The following is a 22,524-nucleotide window of genomic DNA, read 5'->3' as shown; positions in this document are numbered from 1 at the left end:
ATGTCTAGGTTTCAACTGCAAACTACTTACTCCACCAACAATCAGGGAGATTTAAAATGAAATGGAAAAAAAACATTAGATGCTAATATCAAGGAGAGCAAATGGACACCCAGCAAATGCCATAGACAATAAAATAAAATTTGACTTCAGTTTCATACCTTATAAAAATTTATTCAAAATGGATTATGCACTTATAACTAATAAATAAAACTATAAAACTTTTGGGAAAAAAACATAGAAGATAAACTTTGGAGTCTAGAACTAGGCAGAGTTTTTAGACTGGAAACTAATAGCATGGCTGTAAAGCGCAAAACTGATAAACGGGACTTCATCAAAATTAAAATCTTTTGTTCTGTAAAAGACTTAAGAGGATGAGAGGACAAATAGACTGAGAGAAAATATTTGCAAACTAGCTATCTAATAATGTTTAATATACAGAGGATATAAAAAGCTCAAAATGCAGCTGTAAAAAGAACCCCAAAAAATCCAATTAGAAGTTGGGCAAAATACATGAACAGATATTTTGGTTAAAAGGATATACAGATGGCAAATAAGTGCATGAAATGATGTCAAACATCATTAGTTATTATTAAAGTGAAAAATAAAGCTGCAAGGAGTTATTGTGACATACCTATCAGAATAATTAAAATAAAAAATGATGACAGCAACAAATGCAACCAAGGCTATTGAGAAACTGGATCGTTCGTACATTTCTGACAGGAATGTAAAAAGTTACAGTTACTCTGGAAAACTCTTCAGCAGTTAATTTAAAAAACTAATTATGCAACTACCATACAACCCAGCAATTGCATGTTTGGCCATTTTTTCCCTCAAAATAAAAACTTATATTTACAAAATGTCTGTACATGTATGACTATAGTGAATTTCTTTATAATAGCCCCAAACTAGAAGCAACCAAGACATCCTTCAACAGGTAAATAATTAAACAAACTGTGGCATATGCTTACCAAGAAATATTACTCAATAGAAAAAAATGAACTATTAATGACCTGGATTAATCTTCAGAGAATTATACTGAGTGAAAACAGCCAATGCCCATAAGCCACATACTGTGTGATTACATTTAAATAACATTCTTGTAATGACAAAGTTACAGAAATAGAGAACAGATTAGAAGTTGTCAGTGTTTAAGGGGGAAGTTAGAGACAGGAACGAAGTGGATGTGGCTATGAAAAGGGCAACAGGAGGGTCCCTTGTGGTGATAGAAATGACCTGTATTTTGACTGTAGTAATACCAATATTCTGGTTATAGTATTGTACTATGTAGTTTTGCAAGATATCATCATTAGGTATAAAGGGGGAACAGGCACTCAGGATCTCTGTGTAATTTTTTTTACAACTACATGTCAATGTACAATTATTTAAAAACTAAAAAGTTGAATTAAAAATTCAGTCATCAGCAATATGACATCTACATATTTGTATTTCTACTGCACGGCAATCATATGAATATCCTTAGTTGATTTTAAGGAATACCATTCAGTTTATAGCCCTGATACCTAAGTGGCCATGTTTTCTATAGAATTTTGCCATAACCCTCAATCTAATGCTACTTGACTAAATCAGGAATGGCACTTGACCAAAAGTCAAGCAAATTTTAATTAAGTCATATGCTATGATCTCAGTGATCAGGTGAATTGAGCCAATCATATTCTCTCTTTTGAAAATTTAAACACACACACATACACACAAACATAAACACACACAGAATAGGCTGTGTGCTTGTTATTAAATTATGATCTCTCAGTTCAAGTCCACTCTCCTCTTGCTTTGAGATGCCGGGTCTGGGTCAGTGCAAAGCATATATTTTCCGTTGCCACCTGGCTCCCTGTTTGCCAATATAGGGATACAGAGGGAGAATAGAAGCTTGAGAGGGAAGAAGAAAGTGCTTCCTGCTTCTGACAATGTCGCCCTGTTGATTCCAGTAGCCACTGCAAAGCAGTTCGTTCTATTTTATACATTTTTCTACAATTCAGGAAGAAAAAAAAAAAACCTAATCGCACTCTTTCCTAGTGATAAAACAGCACTAGCTGGCTGGTACCCCTTCCTCAGAGATATGATTCCAGCTTTGCCTGTGGATTCCTTTCTAGTTTTCAGGCTGTAACACTGGCTTGAGTACCATCCCCCACAAAATTCTGCATCCCAGCTCCGTGGGTACCCCAATCTGAGCTTCTGGGGTACAGCCCCAGCTGGCAGCCTGTCCTTAAAGGAAAGGTTCTTAGCTCTGTGGAGTCCTTGCTGAGCTTCTAAAGTCCCTCTATTTTTCAGGGAACACCCTCACCCAAGAATCCTGTATTCCTTTTCTTCAAAGCCCCTCCTCCAGTATTCTAAATTCTAATAATCTCTGACTCTTACTTTTGTCCCTGCATCCAGGATATCCACTTCCTGCAATTACTACCTTTATGATTCCTCAGTGTTTTTTTTGCCTTTATTATTCACCAATAACTGGCTAACCATTCTTTGATAATTCTGCCTATTAAAATAAATGGTGTGGTTTCTGTTTCCTGAATGTAACCTGATTCACACAGGTCATTAGCAGCAGGAGCTGAAGCTGTTAAAGGGAAAGCAGCTGCAGAGGCCATGATAGGCTACGTGCAAGGTAAAATTTTAAGAGGAACAATTATTAAAAGGCTAAGAAAAATAATCAGAAACAAAAAAGAACAGAAATGAATAGACATTCAGGGAGAAGTAGAGTTGCAAAAAGTTTAAAGTTCCTGTTGCTCATAAGAATGACACAAGCATATAAGTAGCTTCTAGAACTGCCTTTCTTCTTTATTCTTGTTTCTCAATTTGGTTTCAGTTCCAGCCCACACATGTTGCCAGAAAAATTCCCTTTTTACATGGGTCACCTAAATGAGTCTTTTTTCTCAATAAACAAAAGAGCCTAAGGAAACAACATCCTTCCCTGTGTATAAATAGAAAGACTAAGTTTGACGGCAAGGAAAAAAAGACAATTACATATGCTTTTAAAAAGAAAGATTCAAATCTTCTCTCTCTCTCTTTTTTTTTTTTTTTTTTTTTTTGAGACGGAGTCTCGCTCTGCTCTCCAGGCCGGACTGCAGTGGCGCTATCTCGGCTCACTGCAAGCTCCGCCTCCCGGGTTCACACCATTCTCCTGCCTCAGCCTCCCGAGTAGCTGGGACTACAGGCGCCCACCACCGCGCCTGGCTAATTTTTCGTATTTTTAGTAGAGATGGGGTTTCACCATATTAGCCAGGATGGTCTCGATCTCCTGACCTCATGATCCACCTGCCTCGGCCTCCCAAAATGCTGGGATTACAGGTGTGAGCCACTGCGCCCGGCCAAGTCTTCTCTCTCTTTTTGGTTGATATTTCTCTTGAGTGGCTGGTACCTTATGTTTACTTTACCATCGCTTCCTCATCTTTAGAGAGCACTTCACACTTGCAAACACCTCCATAGCTAGGTTCTTATGTGACTCGCCAAACAAAGTGATATCCCTGAAGATAGAATAACATATCTTCCATTCAGCTTAATCTACATAATGTGTAAAGAAAGGGTTATCTTCTGGGAGGATCATGAGTTATGAATGCGGGACAGATAGCTGTTATAAATGCAACTGAGAGAGAGCTAAATATTAATAGGAAAATGCATGAGCAATATCTTCTACCTTCATTTCCAGTCCACTTACATTTCTCCTTATGCCTTAAAGCAGCACAAATAATTCAAGTATTTGCCAGTAAAAGGGAAAGTACAAACTTCTCCTCTACAATGGTGCTTAATGTCACTATAATTTGATCTTTTTTTTTTCCTTAACACAGTGAAACCCCACAAATGAAAAAAGAGATTGTTTCAATTTTGCAGAGCTGATGGCTTCTATTTCTAGGTGTGAGTCCCCTTGACTCTTGATGGTATAACAATTATTAACTACAGAGGATGCCACAACCCAATCCTCCAGCTTACAAACTGCCACTTGTTTTGAGTCACTTAGACTTTCATTCTTCCCCACTGGTTCATTCAGACAAGTACAACTTTTCCAGTAGCCCAGCAGAAAATATTTTCATGCTGTCACCACATAAAGCTTTCCAATCTCCCCAGGTTTTCAAAGAGAGAATCGAAAGCCAGCTACCATTCCCAAACACTTTGTTCCACATTAATGATTGAACCACTGCCCCAGTTTCAAAGAAAAGGAGCCGGGGCATTACATTTGTCTGCCTGTTTCATTCTGAATCCCAAGAAGGACAATCTGCCACTCTTTCAACTCCTGAGGTAGTGCTTAGAAACATCTGTTTGAGAAACAGTTTGACTCCCGCCCTTCTGCATAAATGACCACTGGTAAAAGTTTTATGAGGTGGCAACTTTTTCCCCCTGCTTTCTCCTTTTGCAACTGACTGAAGCCCAAATGAACAAGATGAAATGGCCAGACATTTAGCCATATGCCAGCATCCACATGTGTACATTCGGGAGGGAAAAGAAGCTGTCAGCTGTACCAAAGGAGAATTATAATGATCTGAAATGTAATTAACAACCCCATAGTCAATGAATCTTTGAAGGATTCTAATGGAAAAAATTATACCTCTCACTTACCTGTAGCAAATTGTTCATGGACCCGTTTCTCTGTTTGCAAAACTTGAACCCACTTAATTTATGGCAATTCCAAAGTAGTTTCAGGATGTTTCCATATTGTTAATCCGCATAAGTTATTCTTGCTTTTCCAGTAACTCCTACATAAAATAGAAGAAAAAGATATAATTAGTATTATTTAATGGTCAATAAATGCTGGTAGATTTTAACACCTAGAGCTCACACTAAAAAAAAAAAATTAAAACACACACACACACACATTGACCATTTTTATTTTTTGTATGATAGAAAGTAATGGGAAAATATTTTCTCTTTTAAAAACTATATCAAATGTTATGGTCATTTTGTAAATACAGTTACACCTAGTAGTAGATCTCCAGGTGACTGGTAAAGGCTAAATAAAAGTTTATTGATTAGAGACTCAATATAATAGTTTTAATTAAAATTTGCTTGTTACTGCATGCCCTAAGAAGGTGGAAAGGAATTTAACATCTGAGATGTTACCATGGGCCTGGGCTATGTGAATTGCTTTTACATATATTATTTTATTCAGTCAGCACAGTAATATTTCTTAAGATCTTGCTATCCACACTGTCTAGCAGATGCTTTTGTTAGCCTCATTTTTCAAACTGTAATCGGGAGAACCCACCCCCAATATTTCAATGTAGGCTCTTTCTATCTTCCATAAGTGTCGGCCAGCTGAGAAATAAAGAGAAAGAGTACAAAGAGAGGAATTTTACACCTGGGCCTCTGGGGTTGACCTCACATATTGGTAGCACCGTGATGCCCACCTGAGTCGCAAAACCAGCAGGTTTTAATTAAGGGTTTCAAAAGGGAAGGGGGTGTACAAATGGGGAGTAGGTCACAAAGATCACATGCTTCAAAGGGCAAAAAGGAGAACAAAGATCACATGCTTCTGAGGAAACAGGACAAAAGGCAAAACAAAACTACTGATAAAGGTCTATGTTCAGCTGTGCATGTATTGTCTTGATAAACATCTTAAACAACAGAAAACAGGGTTCAAGAGCAGAGAACTGGTCTGACCAAAAATTTACCAGGCTGGAATTTCCCAATCCTAGTAAGCCTGAGGGTACTGCAGGAGACCAGGGTGTATTTCAGTAGTCCTTATCTCAACCACATAAGACAGACACTCCCAGAGCGGCCATTTATAGACCTCCCCCCAAGAATGCATTCCTTTCCCAGGGTCTTAATTATTAATATTCCTTGCTAGGAAAAGAATTTAGCAATATCTTCCCTACTTGCACATCCATGTATAGGCTCTCTGCAAGAAGAAAAATATGGCTCTATTCTGCCAGACCCCGCAGGCAGTCAGACCATATGGTTGTCTCCCCTTGTTCTCTGAAAATCACTGTCATTCTGTTCTTTTTCAAGGTACACTGATTTCATATTGTTCAAACACACATGTTTTACAATCAATTTGTACAGTTAACACAGTAGTGGTCCTGAGGTGACATACATTCTCAGCTTATGAAGACAACAGGATTAAGAGAGTAAAGTAAAGACAGGCATAAGAAATTATAAAAGTATTAATTTTGGGAACTGATAAATGTCGATATTAAAATAAAATCTTCACAAATTATGTTCAGAGATTGAAGTAAAGACAGAAGTAAGAAATTATAAAAGTATTATTTGGGAACTGATATATGTCTGTATTAAAATGAAATCTTCACAATTTATGTTCCTCTGCCACAGCTCCAGCCAGTCCCTCCATTCAGGGTCCCTGATTTCCCACAACAAATTGTAAAGCAAAGACTTATAAATAGGGGAAGTTAGATAATAAGTCCATTTAAACTGAATACCATATTCTCTTGTTTTAGTCAGATGGTGGGGAAGACCATTGATTATTGCTTTGTTTTGTTTAAATAATTAATATCAAAATATTTTGTGTGTTGAATCTGGCCTAAGACAAATGAAAAGAGTTATTTTGGCACTAGGCTAATGAAGAATTCCAAAGAAAAAATAGATAATGAATTTCCTGTCACAACATATCATAATTATGATGAAACACCTTAATGACTAGTAAATAAAATTTGTAGAAGACTGTTGTTTTGGACTAAACTCCTGCAATAGGCCCCAGTAGACCAAAGCAAAATGGAGCCACTCATGTTAAGTGTCATGCAGATGAAGTGACACTTTAAAAAACAGGAAAATCTCCAAACAGTCCTTTTTTTCCCCAACATAACAAGAGATTCACATAAACCACCTGAAAAAGGGCCAGTCATCCTGACCCAGCATGATAACTGTCTTTACTTTCCTAACAAGGAAAGTAACCTGACATTAACCAATCTTCTTTTATGTATATGCTGTTTCCTTGTTTCTGCTCAAGCTACCTTTCACAAATTGACTGTTCTGCTATATCCAATGAAGTGCATTCCTATTTTTATAGATGAGATGCTGCCCAATTCATGAATAATTAATAAAAGTCAATTAGATTGTCAAACCCAAATTGTTGAAATTTTATTATTTGACATCATGTAATTTTTTTCTCCATTACATTTGTTTTGGCCTGAAATTGCACATCTATTTAGAATTCACAGTACTCTTTTAACTAAATTTAACAAAAATAACTTCCTGTGCATCTGAATTATATTACTTATTTAATTTAACACTCTCTTACATTAACTAGTTTTTATTAAGAAACTGTCAGCCATGGTAGGTCTCTTTGACCAGCCCATAAGAATCATTATGACATGACAAACCACCCATTAATGCCCTCTTGTTCCCGAAAATAGCCAGCCACAGAAAACCCTCTGCCTCTCACATTAAACTTCTCTCTTTTGAAACATCCCCAAACTGCACAAGTGCCCCCTTGTAACCAACAAATACTTGTAAAACGTACCATTTAGAAAACCTCTCTAGTTTCCAAAATCCCATCTTAATAGAACATTTGCCAATCAGGTAAGTCTATTTTTGCATTTTACACCCTAAAATTGACTCCTCTTCCTAACACTTTGGAAACTTTGCTTAAATGAAAGATATAGCAGAGGTATCCCCTTGCCACAAGTTTATGAATAAAGTCTTTGTAAATTTTTTCTCAGACTTAGTTTTGATCAGTGTCATTCTGTTTTATTAGAGGAATATTTAGGACAATGTGTAAGTCTAGAGGGAAGTGTCTTAACACGTTCAGCAATTTGCAGATCCTTCCTGGTACATAGTAAGAAAACATAGTAGAACTAATTAAAAAGAGATGGGGGTGGGGGAGAGGAGAGAGAGAGAGAAAGAAAAAGAAAGAAAAAAGTCCTGAATTACACGGGAGAATGAATACCAAAGTTGGAAAGTAGAATAAGTGATTGTCCAATTCTTGTTCAATTTATGAAATACTAGAAGACACTTAATCTACCACTGTCATATGCCACTGTTAAAATTTAATAAAGTATCCATCAATTGGAGATCCTCTATAAGCTAGATACCAGTTAAGCAATTTCCATGCATTGTCTAATTTATTCACTAGGGAAAAATTGGTGCATCAATGGAAAACTATATATTTAGCACACCCTTCTGCTTATCAGAAGGTGATCCTATGGAAGAAGTCTACAGAATTTACAACTTTGCAAATTGTAAATAACTGCTAGAAATGCAAAATAATTTTTTTCTGTAGGCAATTTTTTTCTGTTCAATAGTGTGGTTCATTTGATTTCCTTCTCCACCGTGGAAGAAGCTAGTTTTGCTTGCATTTATATATCCATTTCAATATTTATTATTTATGCATGTCTTTATTTTGGATTTTCCTTTGAAGTGGCTATAATACTGTGGTTCTCTCATTGATAAATGAGCTATGAAAAGTCTTTAATGTCTGTTCATTTTATATCTGTATGAGAGTTGTGATTTTAACTTTTTTGAATTTGATCTTTTGACCATTCTTTACAAAAACTCAATTGGGGATAGATATTATTGAATATTTTACAGAAAAGGCTTAGCAGGGTCTCATTACTTTCCTGAAAGCCACAAACATCCACTGTGTACCTCATGACTGTTAGGTACTATGCTAGATACCAGGGCTGCAAAGCTGAACAAAGTTGTCTTAAGCCTCAGGGTCAAGGAAACAAGAGTAAATCTTTAGTGAGGGTTGCCTTGCATGTAAGCTGCTTTCATAGATATCTAGGAACTAAAAACATTTAATGAATACTTACTACCCAAAATTCACTCGCTATATAAAATATTGAACTCAAATAGATTCAAACAGTGTTATACTCTTTATCTCAACTTGCTCTGTGAACTCTTGCTAACTAAATTCAGGAAGGAAATAGACTTATACAGGAAGAGATACTTGATTACTACCTTCTAATCCTTCAAGTCACCTTATGAGGTAGGCATTCTTCCCATTTTTATAGGTAAGAAAAATGAGGTTCAGAGAAAGTAGTGTTTAAAAAATGTAACAGCACTAAAGAATAGGAAGAGATAGCAGGATCACACAACCCAATGTCCTCATTTAATAGATGGAAAACAAGAGCTCATGGGAGACAGAGTAGCTCCCTAAAATCTCATGTCCAGCTAGGAGCAGGGCTGGATGCTCCAACAATTGCTTCTACCTTCTACTGCGTCTGTCTACTTATCTGAGACAGTGAGGAAGGAGAATGGACCACATATCAGAATCAGTGAGAAAAGAGAGAAAAAATTCTTAACTTCTTTTAAGATTTTCAGGAGGCCCCAAGGGGTCTGATATGGTTTGGCTCTGTGTCTCTGCCCAAATCACCTTGATTATAATCCCCATAATCCCCACATGTCAAGAGTGGGACCAGGTGGAGGTAATTGGATCATGGGGACAGTTTCCCCATGCTGTTCTCATGATAGTGAGTAAATTCTCATGAGATTTGATGGTTTTATAAGCATCTCATTCTCTCTCCAGCCACCCTGTGAAGGGGTGCCTTCTGCCATGATTGTAAGTTTCATGAGGCTTTCCCATCTATGAGGAACTGTGAGTCAATTAAACTTCTGTTTTAAATAAATTACTCAGCCTCAGGCAGTTCTTCATAGCAGGCTGAGAATGTACTAATATAGTTAGTTGGTACCAGGAGTTGGGTGCTGATATAAAGATACCTGAAAATATGGAAGTGACTTTGGAATTGGGTAACAGGCAGAGGTTGGAACATTTTGGAGGGCTCAGAATAAGACAGAAAATTGTGGGGAAGTTTGGAACTTCCTAGACACTTGTTGAATGACTTTGACCAAAATTCTGATAGTGATATGAACAATGAAGACCAGGTTGAGGTGGTCTCAAATGGAGATGAGAAACTTGTTGGGAACTGTGGTAAAGGTCACTCTTGCTATGCTTTAGCAAATAGACTGATGGCATTTTGTCCCAGCCCTGGAGATCTGTGGAACTTTGAATTTGAGAGAGATGATTTAGGGTATCTGGCAGAAGAAATTTCTAAGCAACAAAGCATTCTAGAGGTAACGGGTTCTCTTAGAAGCTATTCAGTTTTATGCATTCACAAAGATATGGTTTGGAATTGAAACTTATGTTTAAAAAGAAAGCAGAGCATAAAAGTTTGGAAAATTTGCAGCCTGATGATGCGATAGAAAAGAAAACCTCATTTTCTGAGGAGAAATTCAAGCTCACCACAGAAATTTGCATAAGTAATGAGGAGCCAAATGCTAATCACCAAGAAAATGGGGAAAATATCTCCAGGGCATGTCAGAGGTCTTCACGGCAGCCCCACTCATCACAGGCCAAGAAGCCTAGAAGAAAAAACTGGTTTCATGAGCTGGGGCCCAGGACCTTGCTGCTTTTTGCAGTCCTGGGACTTGGTGTCCTGCATTCCAGCTGGACATTTTAAAATTGGGCCAAGGCTCAGGCCATTGCTTCAAAGGGTGCAGACCCCAAGACTTGTCAGCTTTCATGTGGTGTTGATCCTGAGGGTGCACAGAAGAATTGAGGTTGGGGAACCTCCACCTAGATTTCAGAGGATGTATGGAAATGCCTCCATGTCCAGAGAGAAGTCTGCTGAGGGGCATAGCCCTCATAGAGAACCACTGCTAGGGCAGTGCAGACAGGAAATGTGGGATTGAAACTCCCACACAGAGTCCCCACTGGTGTACTGCCTAGTGGAGCTGTGAGAAGAGGGCCACCATTCTCCAGACCCCAGAATGGTAGAGCCACCAACATTTTGCACTGTGTGCTGGGAAAAGCCACAGACACTCAATTCTAGCCCATGAAAGAGGCCGGGAGGGCTGCTATTCCCTGCAAAGCCAAAGGTGCAGAGCTGCCCAAGGCCATGAGAGCTCACTCCTTGCATCAGTGTGCCCTGAATGTGAGAAATTGAGTCAAAGGAGCTCATTTTGGAAGTTTAAGGTTTAATTCCTGCCCTGTTGGATTTTGGACTTGCATGGGACCTGCAGCCCCTTTGTTTTGGCCAATTTCTCCCATTTTGAATTGGTGTATTCACTCAAAGCCTGGACTCCCATTGTATCTAGGAAGTAACTAACTTGCTTTTGATTTTACAGGATCATAGGCAGAAGGGACTTGCTTTGTCTCAGATGAGACTTCAAACTTTGACTTTTGGGTTAATACTGAAATAAGCCTTTGGGGGACTGTTGGAAGGGCATTATTGTTTCTTAAGTTGAGGCCATGAGATTTTGGAGGGGTCAGGAGAGAGTGATATTGTTTGGCTCTGTGTTCCCACCCAAATCTCACCTTGAATTATAATCCCTATAATACCCACATGTCAAAGACAGGACCAGGTGGAGATAATTGAATCATGGTGGTGGTTTCCCCCATGCCATTCTCTTGATAGTGAGTGAGTTCTCACAAGATCTGATGGTTTTATAAGTGTCTGGCATTTCCACTGTTGTCACTCATTCTCTCTCCTGCTGCCCTGTGAAGAGGTTCATTTCATTATGATTGTAAGTTTCCTGAGGCCTCCCCAGCCATGCAGAAATGTGAGTCAATTAAACCTCTTTTCTTTATAAATTAACCAGTCTGAGATATTTCCTCATAACATTGTGAGAACACACTAATATAGGGTTCCTTTTCAACTTCATTTACCTAGTTATTTATTCATTTAGCTGATCTGAAGATTTATCTGAATTCATTTTCACATCTACTTTAATATAATTTTGCATGTGTATTAATCTCATACTTAAGTAATACCATGTGTTAATTTCAATATTTCAAAAAGGCAGTGACTGTCATCATTCATAATAACACAAAGGCTATTTGAATGATCAAGTGCCATTGTGGCTGGATTCAAGTAAACTCAAGGAGGTAACCATGTGTTTAATATCATCCTGGAAGAACAAGGGAATAATTTATGTGGTTAATAAATAAAAATATGGAAAACATGCTATTATTAAGTCTATGGGCTCTGTTCAGTAGGAAAAAAAATATTGGGTTCACATAACATAAATAAAATACTAGAAGAGACCTTGGTGGTAAAAGTTTTGAAAACCACTTTGCTATATTGTACTGTTGCCTCTGAAGTTTGAAGACCTCTACAGAAACCCACTGTCCTAGACAGCTTTGCACTTTGCTCACAAATTCAGGTAGAAGATCCCACCACTGGCACAACAGTAGGAAAAGAGTCATTTCTTATTATTCCCATGTGAAGAATAGGGCTGAAAATTTGGCAGATCTCAAAATCTCTGGCAGAGTGTATTAGTCTGTTCTCACACTGCTATAAAGACTTATCTGAAACTGGAAAAAACAAAGGATGTTTAATTGACTCACAGTTCTGCATGGCTTGGGAGACCTCAGGAAACTTACAATCATTGTGGAAGGTGGAGGGGAAGCTGGGCAAGTCTTATATGGCAGAAGGAGGAAGAGATAGAGCGAAGAGGAAATGGCCATACACTTTTAAACCATCAGATTTCATGATAACTCACTCACTGTCATGAGAACAGAAAAGGGAAAATCCACACCCGTGATCAAATCACCTTGTACCAGGTCCGTCCCCCAACGTTGGGAATTACAATTCAATAAGAGATTTCGGTGGGGACACAGAGCCAAACCATATCATGGAGTAAACTACCTCTTAGCAGTTTATAGTCCAGAATCTTTTGGACCCACATCCTTATGACTGCTAACTATAAAAATAAAGCAGATTCCCTACTGTTTTTCTTTTTTTTTTGTCCACCCATCTCCAACCCTTCTTTTCTTCCTTCTTCTTTTCTACTCTACCTTCCCTATTCTCCCATTCTTGTTTTTTCCTTTTTTCCCTAATTTCCTCCTCTTTTTCACACAAGTATTTATATGAAAAATATATGGCCATTTATACTGAGGGAGCAGGCTTATTCTGCATCATTTCTCAACAAGCAGAACAGACAGGCCACCTGATATTTGTGTCCCTAGTATGGTAAGAGTGCTTGTATTACAGAAGTGGGTCACTTTTTTTTTTTTTTGAAAAAGGCAATACATTTGTTGCTTGATGAACTCTGTTTATGTCCTTTCAGCCATTCACAACATGCCTCTCACATTGGGCTGATTTTGTTTAAGGCCTTCACACTCTCGAGAGACTTTCCCTTAGGAAATTTACAAACCTTCTGTTCCTTTCCAAGGCATCAAAATTCTAATGAAGTTGTGTACTATGTAAACCTATGCTAATTTTAGTCATTGTGCAGATGTCCAAGTATATTGCAGGTTTCCACCTAAAAGTGTTATATCCCTCTAGAGTCAAAGGTACCTGGATGATCTGTTGATCTTTTTGTTAAAATATCCATATGCCACAAGGCCACCAAATTTGTCAAACTTCTTCCAGTTAAACAGGATCTCCTAAAGAGTTTGGTAAATTGAGCATTGTAGAAATGCAGCTTGTATTGAAAATTTCATGATGAAAAATAAACATTTTAAGGAATGTTAAATTTTTATTTTGGCACAATCTCCTGCTTTTGTTCATTTTAAGTACTTCTGCTTTCGATTTCATTTAACAGGCTCTATTTGGCTACCTCCAAGCTACCAAAAAAAGTGTAAAAAACCATTTTTAATGTTTTATTTCATATAATCCTAAAGACAATTTTAAAAGATCTGCCTGGAATGAATCATTGTTTAACAGAAAGAAATTGATACTTAGTGAAGTTTCAAGGTATGGCCAAGCCTACACAGCTATTCACTTGTCTCACAAGTGTTAAAACCCAGACCTTTTGTGAGTCTTCATGTTTCTTCCAGATGTACTATAGGTCTTATTACTTTAAAAATGTTGAGTCTAATGATTGGTCTAAGCTGGAATTTTCTTGTGTAAGTAGCTCCAAATATTTAAATGTGAATATGTGCTACACTGTAAGATGCTTCAGAGCCACGTTCTCTGTAGGGCGTGAAAGGAAAATCTCTTGGGCCCCCAAAATGACTAAACTGAAAGAAAAACTCAAGGTGGAAACTGCTTAGGACAAACCTGTCTCCCATTCTATTCAGTTATCTCTCTGCTCACTAAGATAAATGCATATCTAGTTATCTCCTTTGGAAAGACTAATCAGAAACCCAAAGAATGCAGCCTTTGTCTCTCACCTATCTGTGACCTGGAAGGCCTCTCCCTGATTGGAGTCTTCCTGCCTTTGCTTCAAGTTGTCCTGCCTTTCCAGACCAATCCAATGTACTTCTTACATATATTGTTGTCTCCTGTCTTCCTAAAATGTATAAACCCAGACTGTGCCCCGACCACCTTGGGCACATGTTGTCAGGACTCCCTGAGGCTGTGTCACAGGTGAGGGTCCTCAACCTTGGCAAAATGAACTTTCTAAATTAACTGAGACCTGTCTCAAATCTTTGGGGCTCACAAGGGGAAATAGGGAGCCTTCCACTTATCTTCGTGTCCAGTTATATCTATAATATCAATATAATTGGATTAAGGGCAAAGAACAACGGCAAGATATACTAAACAACAAAGCCAGACTTTTCACATGGAAGTAGGTACAAGTTGACAGTTTCTTAGTTGCACCCAATCTCTGTGGTCTTTCCACATACCTGAATCAAAGAGTCAATATTTTCTAAAAAGCAAAACTACATCATTAAAATAAAGAATGCTATCTTATAGTAAACATTAGATCAGGACACATATTAACTATCCCTTATATGTGTCCTTTATATTATACGAAGGGTAACGAATTTGATGTCCCATAGTAGGCAAATGTGGCTTCAAACCTTTATGTAGAATTCAGAACACCTGCCCTTGGCTCTTGCCTACCATCCAGGCTTGACATGAAAAAGCTAAAAGAGCCTTATTTAAGGTTGAAGCATGATGCTTAAATACTAAGGCTCACTGATAGTTAGAAATCTCATCTTCTCTCTTTTGGCAGTAGGTTTATTTCATGGTTCAGTAACCATAACAGTTCTGTTGCCCAATGTGCATGTCAAGTCAGTACGCTGAGACACTGGGTTTCAGTAGAGAAAGGGGTTTAATTGTAAAGCTACCAAAGAAGAGATGTGAGGAAACCTCAAATCTGCCTTCTCAAGGAGTTTGGGGCTAGAGTTTTTAAGGGTTTTGGAATGAGTCTAAGTGTGGGTGTGGCAATCGTTGGTTGGTGGAAGAGTGCAGGGTGAAGTCATGGGACTGGAAGATGAAGAAGTTGTATTCTCAGGATGATTTGGTTCCTCTCTGGGGGTCCTTAAACTGGTTGGTATCAGATGTTCTGCTGGAATTCAAAATCTGCTTAAGCAATTCTTAAACAAGTTTTAAGATTCTAATGTCAGAAGCCCTAGGTATAGGAACAATGGAAATGCATATGGTCAATATCTAGTGTTAAGTAACTTTCCCTTACAAGAATGTGGGTCAAAGCGATAGCAGTGACAGCCCATCTGCAATGACCACTGTGGGGATGCCGGCTGTAGCAGGGGAGGCACTGCTGGGGCTGCATGCTCAGGATAGCCAGCAGGAGCTGGGCAGAGATGAGAGCCCTGAACCCTAATGAGTTGGCAGGTTGGGAGCCCCATGTTCCCTGGCACAGCTGCAGCCACCCAGAAATGGCTCTGGACCCAGGCATTGCTGCACTCTTGGGGGCCTGGGAAGCCCCTACATCCATAGGCTTGGAAGATCCTGCTCCTGTGTCTAGCCTCTCCCTGTTCCCAGCACCCACTCCAGTGCAGAGCAAAGTTGTGGCTGAGTCCAGGCTCTGTTGTGACCCAGCCAGATGTGCATGCACTTGGAGCAGTGCTGACATGCCAGTCCCCTGCCACCTTGGTCCTCTCTGGACTTTGGGCCCTGATGAGTGCAGGAAGGAGGCTGGGTGGTGGCAGGAACAGCCCGTGGCTGTGGATGGCATGTTGATGGCAGAAGGCAGACAGGTTCCTGGGCAGAAAGGAGTGGGTACCTGGTGAAACCCCACCTTCAAGCCAGGGATGTCCTGAAGCCTGGGGTCCAGGCTACCAATTCCAGGTGGAGTCCATGACCTGGAGTCAGAGCTCATGGTGCTTTTTCCAGCCTGCCCTTGATTGCCTATGGACCAATCAGCATGCACTTCCTCCCTTCTGAGCCCATAAAAACCCCAGACTCAGCCAGACTCACAGAGATGTTGAGACTACCAGCTATGGGAAGGAGCTACCAACTTAGGGTATCTTTGACTTGTTGGGAGGACTTGCCTGTGGAAAAGAGTTACCCACAGAGTTATCCACTATAGCTCTCCTCTCCATTTAGAGCTGGACATTCTCAGGATGACCTGCCTGTGGAAACAAGCTATCCACTTTGGGTCTTGCCTGCGGAAACAAGCTATGCACTTCAGTTCTTCTGAGAGCTGTTCTGTCACTGAAGAAAACTCCTTTCCACCTTGCTCACCCTCCAGTTGTCCATGTACCTCATTCTTTATGGATGTGGGACAAGTACTCAGGATGTACCGAATGGTGGGACTGAAAGAGCTGTAACACAAACAGGGCTGAAACATGCCCCCCTGCTCATCACATTGCAGGCAACAACAAGGACAAAAGACCTAGGGGCTCCCTGAGCCAGGGCTGTGACACTCTCTCTGGGGCTCTGCAGTTCCTTGTGTTTCCAAGCTTCTGAGCGCCACTGCATTCTCCTTGTCCACACACAGGTGCCCACAGTGGAAGCTGCTTGTGGTACCTCTGATCCAGGCACAGCCTTACACAGAGCTGGAAGCTGTGCCAGCACCTGGAGCTGCCTGCCCCACCACAGCAGCTGGTGTGCCTGGCAGTGTGCAGTGGCCAGACCTCATGCTTGCTCACTTACACAACCCTTGCCACTCAGCACCTGGATTGCCCTCAGCAGGCATGGGATCTAGGCCAGTAGCATGAGTGGAGTGCAGCCTGCTGGGCCAAGTGGGCAGAATAACCCCAGCAGGCCCAAGCACAACTCGGGCAAAGGCACCACTGGCCACAGAAGTTTCTGGCTGGAAAAGTGAAACCCTAAAGATCCTGTGACAAAAGTGCAGTCTTATTAATGCATGGTTATAAATATATTTCTGTCCAAAATTCTTGCTAACCTTCTGAGGATGGCTTTAGTTCCGTTCTAATGAGAGGCCAAATTCTATATCTCGTTGAGACATTTGCCACATGTTGTTGCTGCTTCTGCTGGATATATCACAGAGCAAGTATGAAGGCAAGTAAGTACACAACAATCTCTTCCTGATTCTTAGAGTCCAGCAGGCACAGACACCCCCACAGGACTCAAGCTCCAGTATCAATAAATGCAATCATTTCCTGCACATTTTTCCAGCTTCTTTTCAATTTGATAGTTTTGTGCCCATTTACCATGATAATTTCCACAAGAATATATTTTCACCATGTGAATGTGAACACATAATTTATAATGAAAGCCAAAACAGAAACACTAATATTAAAGATAAAATCTTTGCAAATTATGTCCCAACAAATAATAAATTTAATAGAGGATCATGAGATTCAAATTGCTAACCATAAGGAAGAGGGAATGTATCATCTAATATTGTTTTACTGAATATAAATGAATAAAGGGGTTTCTTTTTATTGCATTTGTGTCACCAGCATTCTAAATCTCAATGGGACTTTTGACATAAACATACAATAAAGAATTGAATTATTAGAATTACCATGACAATATCCTATCTGGCATCTTCAATCAAAAGCATGATAAATAATGATAACCGATATAACTCAATAAAAATGTGTTAATATATTGATTGCAAAAAGGAGATGATGCCCAATATGTATCCTGCTTTCTTTTCATTCTTATCCTAACATTAGTAAATAGAATATCATCTATTTTCTAATGATTTGAAACAAAATTTGAGTTTAAACATACTTATATTATTGTATTTGGCTGTTCAAATCTCACCTGCCTAAGAAAGCATCAAAATAAGATGTGCAAAGCGTATGATATGACACATACAATAACTATTTGAGCTAGGTTTCTAGGATGAACTTGAATTTAAGGAAAATCATATCTATTTTTTAAATTATTACTTCTTTGGGAATAAAACAACATTATAATCATCTGCATGCATTATCAAGTCACACTTAATTTAACTCCAAACTGTCAATCACTGACTTTCTCACCTTGAGCTAGTTACTCTCTGAGCTTGTTTTCTCCTCTTTAGAAGGTGGTAATAATGGTATTTAACTAAAAGTGTTTCAGTTCAATATTAAATAAGATAACCTATAGAAAGTAGTAAGCACTACCTCTGACATATCATAAATGTTCCATTAATGGTATATATTATTTTTCACTTATCGCACAAGCATTTTTTGAATTGCTACTAACTGCTATACGCTCTATTGGGAAAGATGCAGATGAAATAATCCTGTGAGCTTGATTCTTTATACTCTATGTGTCAACTCTGCTACCTTCTTGTTACACAAACCCCCAACTCTAAACCCCAAATATAAGCAAATCAGAACATCCTCAGAGAGAAGTAAAGAATGAAATCCATATTCCAGAGACATTTATCCAAATTCTGTGGAGAAAAGGAATGAGGAAGCTGTCATATTAGGGGAAAGTCCACAAATGGACAAGTATGTGTGTTACACAAATTCACTCTTAGCATTTGTAGATACCTAATGAATGGAGGCTCACATTCAAATGTCTGAATATTTAAAAGTAACAAATCATGCTAAATAATTATTAAATAAAATCCTTCTATCATCTGCACAATGTCCTGCAAGGTCAAGCTCAACATTAGAATTCTCAGATTCCTAGAAGTGTTTTTACTGAAACGAAGTGTCAATTCTAAGTGGCCAGATCACTTCCTGAAGCCCATATCTCATTCATTCTTACCCCTGTTAAGTCCAGCTTTGTATAAGAGACCCCATAGGAATGCATGTGGACACTCTAGCCTACATGTCCAAGGTCTGACCACAAACCCTATATAAAGTCTACCTTGGGCTAGAGGTACCCATTACAGTAGTTATAGCTGCTCTCAGGAAGACACAGTGAGAAAATAGACCCTTGCAGACCCTGAAAAAAGAGTTTGGGCAGGGAACTCTGGGTCTGAATGAACACTGGGGCATGGTCTAGAATACGGTAGGGGACTATAGGGAGGAACATAGCTTTAGCTCCATGAAGTCCATGTTCATGAAAAGAAACTGGCCAGGGAAATTCAGTTCTGATCCTTTTAAAGGGAGGGGCCCAGGGAAGGGACATCTCTTCATTTTGTCTAAATGCAGTAGTGGTATTGTGGTGAGGATCAGTGTTCTAGAATCAGAAGATCTGGGTTCAAATCCTAGTTCTGTCATTTAATAATTAAGTAACTCTGTGCAGGTTATTTAACCATTACAACTCAGTTGCTTCATCATTCAAAAGGGAATCATAATGACACCTACTTCATAGTATTTGTGTGAAGATTTAGTTGATATGCATAAAGCACTTTATAAAGTAGCTATCACAGGATATGCACTCTATAAATATTGGACATTTGAAATAGTAGTAGTGGTGTGGTTGAAAGAAATCATCATAATAAAGTGCTAGTTCTGAAATAATTTAATAAGTTAAATTATATCTCCTAGAAATAGAAAATCAATAGGGCTTCTGTTTTGTGTTATTTTGATTGGAATAAGTCACTTGGATAAGATAGATTTATTTATTTATTTATTTATTTTTGAGACGGAGTCTCACTCTGTTGCCCAGGCCGGAATGCAGTGGCACAATCTCAGCTCACTGCAACCTCCGCCTCCCAGGTTCAAGTGCTTCTCCTCCCTCAGCCTCCCGAGTAGCTGGGATTACAGGCGTGCACCACCATGCCTGGCTAATTTTTGTATTTTTTTAGTAGAGATGGGGTTTCGCCATGTTGTTCAAGCTGGTTTCGAACTCCTAACCTCGTGATCTGCCAACCTTGGCCTCCCAAAGTGTTGGGATTACAGGCGTGAGCCACCGCACCCAGCCAATTTATTTAGTTAGAATGTAAATTCTTCCTTTTGGTAATTGTGGTTTGGATTTCTGATTCTGACCATATAGCAGATTGGACTAACCTAGACACACTTTCTATTATAAAACAGGTAGAAATGTCAAAATGTTGGATATGAAACAAAGAAAGATGACAGCAACAACAAATACACAGGTCTGAAAAAATGGTGGGGGAAGAATGTCCAGGTGTGAGAAATAAAAATAATTTAGTCAGTGGGGTGAGCTAAACAGAAAGATGCATATCTAAATAGAAACAGGCAAAAGGCTCTAACAGCAGACAGAATCTCCATTCAACGTGAAGTTATACAAGTAGAAGTGAGAGAATTTCTAAATTTGTACCTAATAACAATACTATGGTCTCAAAATATATGAAACTAAAGATGACAGAACTAAAATGAAACATTAGACAATCCCATAATCACAGTGGAAGATTTTAACACACCTCACTGAGTACTTAAAATCAACCACCAAAATGATTGCAGAAATAAAGAAGAATAGGAAGAATAATTATAAAGACATCATAGAGATTCTCAGCAAAGTTAAAGCTAGTTCCAATCTTCTTGATGATTTTGTCTGATCAAAGGTACAGAAGTCCCGCATATAAAACCTTTATAGAGCATTTGAAGCCAATGAATAAACTTTACCCAATTACATATATAGAGCACTGTACTCAATTATTTCTGCATATATAGGAGAAATTATACTTGATATTATAAGATATTTGGAACTGAATGACAATGAGTAGTTTATAATTCAACATGGAAGAATGCATGACAACTTAAGCTTTAAATGCATATCTTATATAGCATTTAACTACAAAAAGATTTTAAAAAGTTAAAAAAAGGAGAATGTGGGCTGGACACAGTGGCTCATGCCTGTAATCCTAGCACTTTGAGAGGGAGAGGCAGGTGGATCGCCTGAGGTCAGGAGTTCGAGACCAGCCTGGCCAACATGGCAAAACTTCATCTGTACTAAAAATACAAAAATTAGATTGGCGTGGTGGTGGGCATCTGTAATCCCAGCTACTTGGGAGGCTGAGGCAGGAGAATCGCTTGAACCCGATGGGTGGAGGTTGCAGTGAGCCGAGATCACACCACTTCACTCCAGCCTGGGCGAAAGAGCGAGACTCTGTCTCAAAAAAAAAAAAAAGTGAAAACAAATTAGAAAAGTTTGTAACGGATGCAGAAATTAAAGAAAACAGCAGCAATGACAAAGAGACCACAGAGATTATCAGCAATATAACAAACCCAAACAAAATGTAGGCATAATGATTTTACAGACAAATTCCTCTAGACCTTCAAGAAACAAGGAACAAATAATCCCAAAGAATAGGTCAGATAAAATAATGTGGTTCTGTTTTTTTAATATATATATATATATTTATTATACTTAAAGTTCTAGGGTACATGTGCGCAACGTGCAGGTTTGTTACATATGTATACATGTGCCATGTTGGTGTGCTGCACCCATTAACTCGTCATTTAGCATCAGGTATATCTCCTAATGCTATCCCTGCCCCTCCCCCCGTCCCACAACAGGCCCCAGTGTGTGATGTTCCCCTTCTTGTGTCCATGTGTTCTCATTGTTCAATTCCCACCTATGAGTGAGAACATGCGGTGTTTGGTTTTTTGTCCTTGCGGTAGTTTGCTGAGAATGATGGTTTGTCAAGGATGACAATTTATCTTCTGATAGGATACTTTCAACCTCATTTAATAACAGATCTGTAAATAAGCCGTGCAAAATATATTCAGGAAATCAAAGGTATAGGTGAATGAATGCAGATTCCTGATGCTTCCCCTTTACCTTATTCCTAGAAAAATATGGAATTTGGTGGCTTCAGCAACTTTAATAAAAAAGCAACCAGCTTGAGAAGAACCCAAAGCCCTGGGGTCATTGCTTTCTTAAAAATATGTATATATATATATATATATATATATATATATATATATTATTAGGGGTAGGAGTGAGAGGCTCATCTAAAGAAACACCTGTTGTCTCATAGTTAGATGATTCCATATTCTATTTTCTATTGTGTTATAAGGCTTATGCACATTTTTGGCACAATGAGTCCTACCAAGGCATACCATGACTCTTTCAGAGAATCACAACACCTCTCATCATCTCCTCTAATCACCTTTCCAAAACCAGAGAAGGACAGTTTGAGAAAACTACAGAATGTAGAGAACTGAAAAGAAAACAGAGAACATAGAAAATAGAAAGTCATTTATACTACTCATGAGTGTGTAAAATTTTTAAACTCTTTGAGGAGCAATTTAACAATATCAGGAAAATGAAGTTCTCTATTTCCTGTAACCGTTCTGCTATTGGGTATACAACTTACAGCATGATTTTTCAAAGTGCTAATAACTGCCCCTTATTAGATTAGCCAGTCAATTTAGCAAGTCTTTACCCACAATTTTTACCTATAAGAAATAGAATTTAATAGAATAGAACACAATATATGACAGAAAATGTTATTTATGTATATGTAAATACATGTGTTATTATATATGTGTATATATATTTGTGTGTGTGTGTATGTGTGTGAATGTAGAAAGTTTGGCTTTTTTCTATATATAGGTGTGTGTTCATGTGTACAGGTCCTGGTTTATTATGATGAGCAATGGTAAACAATTAGATGTCCTTCAATTGAAGAATAGATAAATGTTCTACGGTACAGTTATAT

The 22,524-nt window shown here is 38.6% G+C and overlaps 1 long non-coding RNA gene across 3 annotated transcripts in view; it reads right to left on the bottom strand.

Moving 5' to 3' along the window:
- LOC129047440 (uncharacterized) overlaps positions 1–22,524 on the bottom strand; it is a 1,160,145-nt gene that overhangs the window by 337,489 nt on the left and 800,132 nt on the right. For all 3 annotated transcript variants that reach the window (XR_010141853.1, XR_010141852.1, XR_010141851.1), the window contains one exon: positions 4,567–4,703. This is a non-coding gene — a long non-coding RNA (uncharacterized LOC129047440). The remainder of the gene's footprint in view (positions 1–4,566; positions 4,704–22,524) is intronic.

The sequence above is a fragment of the Pongo abelii genome, chromosome 9 (assembly GCF_028885655.2).
Source record: "Pongo abelii isolate AG06213 chromosome 9, NHGRI_mPonAbe1-v2.0_pri, whole genome shotgun sequence".
Lineage (NCBI taxonomy): Eukaryota > Metazoa > Chordata > Mammalia > Primates > Hominidae > Pongo > Pongo abelii.
Note: the sequence above shows the minus strand (reverse complement) of the source record. Positions and strands in the feature narration are given on the sequence as shown.